Here is a 4,855-nt window from a genome sequence, read left to right on the forward strand (position 1 = left end):
CATGGGGAGGAAACGATGCGTGCAAGGGAGCGGCTTACGCAAGCCATGCGATGCTGCCCAGAACCTCCCGTTTTTTATGCTGGTGCTGCAGGGAGAGATGATGATCCAATTGAACAGGGACCTTGGACGGCTGATGCACGAGGTTTCATGGCTGATCCGGGGTGCTGCGATCCAGGGAGTGGTGATACCGGTGATGGAGGTCCGATGGCGTCGCGGCTGGTGAAGAGGGCACGGGAGCCGACGGAACTGGAAGAAGATGGTGAGGCATTTCTCTCTTGTGGAAACCATTCGGGGATCCAGGCTCAAGGATAAACATAGAGGTACAAAATGTGGCTAATGGAGAGGGAAGTATGGTGGCTAATGCTGAGTCCAATACAGAGACAGAGTGACAAAAGGGGACAGACGATGACAGAATAACATAACAAGATCAGATAAAAGAAAATGAGAAACCTTGGGCATTGGCAGTGGAGTCGGGTGCTATTTTTTATGATGAAGAAGTGGATATTATGGTAATTTTATAAGCACATAATGAAGAACTAGCGGTGAAGAGAAAAAGGATGAAACAAAAAGAAAAGGCACGAAGGAGTCGGCCTAAGAATCACAATAAGGTGAGTAAAAATGTTTGTAAATAATTTTTAGCTGCTGAAATATTCGGGGGTTGGGGGGGAGGGGACGGAAAATTCAGTATGATAAAATCTTTGAAGAACAATTATAAGCTGAACATGTTAGGTTTGGTTGAAACTAAGAGGAAGGATATTACTAATTTTGATGTTGCAAGAATTTAGGGTTATAGTATTGTGGGATGGGAGTATGTGGAGTCTGTAGGGGCTTCTAGAGCTTTGTGGATATAGTGCTTCAGAAGATGGGTTTCGGACAAAGGTGGAGGAATTGAGTGAAAAAGTGTGTCAGTACGGCCTCTATATCTGTCCTAGTTAATGGATCTCCATCTAAGCCCTTTAAAATGGAGAGGGAATTAAGACAAGGAGATCTATTCTCTCATCTTCTGTTTGTGCTTGTGATTGATGTGTTGCATAGGATGTTGGGGGAAGCCGTAAGAAATGGGCGCATTGCTTCGTTGCTGGTCAGGGGAGATCATATTGAATTGTCTCATCTCCAATTCACAGATGATACTATCTTGTTTTGCCCTCCGGAGACAGGAACAATTGCAAATTATAAGAGGATGATGCGTTACTTTGAGTTGATGTCTGGGTTGAGCATCAATTTCGATAAGTCGAATTTGACCTCAGTCAATTGTGAGCAAGAGTAGGTGGAGCATGTGTGTGGCCTTCTGGGGTGTAAGCAAGCGGCTTTACCTATTGGATACCTCGGAATCTGTTTAGGAGCGAATCTGCATTTGACAAAGACTTGGAAGCCGATCATAGACAAGGTAGAAGAGAAGCTCAGCTTATGAAAAGCAAAGGTTCTAAACAAAGTAGGTAAGCTAGTTCTCATTAAATCGGTTTTGAATAGTTTACCGATCTATTACCTTAGTCTGTACAAGATGTCGAAGGTAGTCGCTGACAATTTGGTTGCACTTTAGAGGAGATTTATGTGGTGTAAGGAGGATGGTAACTATGGTATGCCTCTAGTGAAGTGGGAAGTGGTTCAGGCTCCAAAAAAGGATGGAGGCCTGGGGTCGGAGATGCAGTGATTAGGAACACATTGCTTTTGTTTAACTGGTGGTGGCAGTTTTTAAAGGAGGATTGTTTGTTCTTGTAATAATCTGAACCCTAATGTTATGCTATCTAGTCAGACTTTACCAGGGAAGGGGATCCGTAGAAAGACATCTGTCAGTTGAATATAACAGAACAACAAGTGAAAGAAAAATTTATTGTGGCCTGGAGATGAAAGTAGGGAATGGAAGACGAACTCTGTTTTGAGAAGATAATTGGGTGCAAGGTGGGTCTCTGAAAGTTACTTTTCCAAGGCTCTTCTCTATTTCAAACCAACAATGATCTGTGATAGGAGACTATGGATTTTGGAATGGGCTGGAGTGGATTTGGAATTTTCAGTGGAAGAGAAAATTGTTCCAATGGAAGTTGAAATTGGTTCATCAATTTCATGAGAGGTTAAGGCCAGTGAAACTATCACATGGTAGAAAGGATAATATTGTGTGGAAGTTTGATAATAAAGGAATTTTTTTTACTAATTCTTTTGTGCAGGTGATACAATTGGAGACTTTTTCAAAAAAGATTACGAGCTACAACTTCACTAGTTCAATTTGGAGAGGGTTGGTACCTCTGAAAATTGAGCTCTTTAGTTAGTTTGTTCTAATCGGCAGCGTGAATACTAAAGAGAGGTTGAACAGACTAGGCGTTATTCATCAAAGTGACAATATATGTATCCTATGTAAAAAGGAGATGAAATTTGTTCATTATTTGTTTCTTTTATGTGAGTTTATGTAGTAGGTGTGGTGCGCTTGGTTGAGACGTTTTGATAGACCGTGGGCCGTCCCAAGAACAATGAAAGAACTATTTGAGAGTTGGACTGGTATGCATAACAGAAAGGATGAGCAGAAGATGTTGCTGATTAGATTCTTTGCAGTGATTTGGAATATCTAATTGGAACGAAATGACAGAATTTTCAACAAAAAAAGAGCAGGTGTTGAGGACTTACAAAGACGGACGTTTTTGAACTACAAGAAGTGGACTGGTATTGATCATTTTAGTTGTTGATGACAATATTAGAAATGACAAAAAATTGATCTTTTTGTAATTTTTTTTATTTTTTTGTTTATTGCTCCACTTTAGTGTGTTGAGCTTTTTTTATTTGAAAAAAAAATACGTGGAGTTAAATCGTTGCTTTTATTGCTTATCTTATAGGAAATATTTCAAGTACACCGGAAGTACGGGTACACCAATTATTTTAACCGTTGATCTGAATTATAAAAAATATATAATATATATTAATTAAAATCAACTGTTAAAACAACTGGTGCACCGGTGCTCTCCGATGCACTTGAAATATTTCCTATCTTATAACAATTATTGAGGTATCTACGAATATGCTTATCATGTTTTTAATTAATTACCGGTGTTCAAGTCCGATCCAGGCAAAGCACAGGACATCACACGAACTAAATCATTAGTAATATAGTAATAACACGTAGAATTATTATGATATTATATTATTATATTTAGATGAAAGAAAGAAAGAAAGAAAAATAATAATATTTATAAAAAATAGTTTAACGGTTTTTATGAGAAGTTATGGTATATATAAATATTTCAAATTAAATAGGTTTTTTAATAGAATTTAATTTTGATATATTTTTAGTATAAAATAATTTAGGGTTGCACACGGATCGGATCGGATATAACCTAAAATTCTATCTGATCCGCACTGTATTTATCGGATCGGATCGGATACGATATCCGTATTTTTTTTAGGCTGGATCCGATCCGATCCGATCTGCATACTTGCGGATCGGATCGGATCGGATATCGGGTATATCCGCATAATTCAAAAAAATAATTTTAAGATTCTATTTGGCTATTTTTACAAAAAAATATCCAGAAAATTTATTTTTTATCTGTTTAAATCTATTTGCTCCTAAAATATTATCAATAATAGTTTTCCTGAATAACAAAAACAAAATAATAACACAAGATTTAAGTTTAATTATTCTAAGTTGAAGTACAACATGAAAAATTAAAAACAAAATATCATAAAATTCATAAAATAACACACTAAAATTCATATCACATTAGGGTTTACTTTCTTAAACTATGCTATTTATATGTGATATGCGGATATGCGGATTTGCGGATCGGATCCGCGGAAATCACGGCCAAATCCGCAATCCGATCCGACAATAGTGCGGATCCGATCCGATCCGATCTGATGGCTCTGCGGATCGGATAATATCCGTAAAATTCGGATCGGATGCGGATAATTACTGCAGATATGCGAATATTATCCGATCTATGTGCAGCCCTAAAATAATTTTATACATGTATCTAATTATGTAACATACTAATGCCACATCAGCCAAAATAATAATATTTTACATTAACTGCGTGAGTAATCATAAAAAAAGCCGAATATAATTATATGATTGTGTTTTACACATATATCAAAATTAAATTCTTTTTAATATGTATCACATGTCAAAAATAATAAATTTACTTGATTAATTTAATTCACTCTGTTTCTTATAAAAGTAATGACAAACAAATATAATAAATTAAGCTATATAAATCAAGAATTATTAAATCAATTTAGTATTTAAGCTAGGTAAATATTTTTGCTTTGAGACTTATTTTTTAGTTTATTAAATTATATCAGAAATTTTAAGAGATTAGTCAATACTTTATTTTTATATTATTAGAATTTAAAATATAGAATTTATTATTTAAAATTAATATTTAATATTTAGAATATTGACTAAATATTAACTTAAAAAAAATAAAATTTTTTAGTTATATAACATTACTCAAATTATATAATAATTATAAAAAAATTAATCTTTTATACTTATATCTTAAATTACTAGATATTAATTTATATAACCAACTTGGATTAGTTGAGTGGTCAGCTCACTCATCCGCTTAAGTAAATGTTGGGAGTTCAAATTTCGTCTTGTATATGCAGAATGCAGCAACCCATGAGTTAATGACAAATCTTTAAATGAAACTCTGAAAAATATCCAAATATATGAAAGTGATAAATTAGTACCAACAAAAAAAAAAAAACAAAAGAAAGAAAATCATAGGAAGAAATAATAAAAGCTGACTCAGGACTTTTTAATTTTTCCCTCTCCTTACGGGTCAACTTTATAATATTACATAATTTGTATATTAAAAATCTTGAGCTTTAGTTAAATAGAAGCACTGAACCCTCGCAATTTGTCACC

This window comes from Arachis duranensis, chromosome 9, assembly GCF_000817695.3.
Source record: "Arachis duranensis cultivar V14167 chromosome 9, aradu.V14167.gnm2.J7QH, whole genome shotgun sequence".
In the NCBI taxonomy this organism is placed as follows: domain Eukaryota; kingdom Viridiplantae; phylum Streptophyta; class Magnoliopsida; order Fabales; family Fabaceae; genus Arachis; species Arachis duranensis.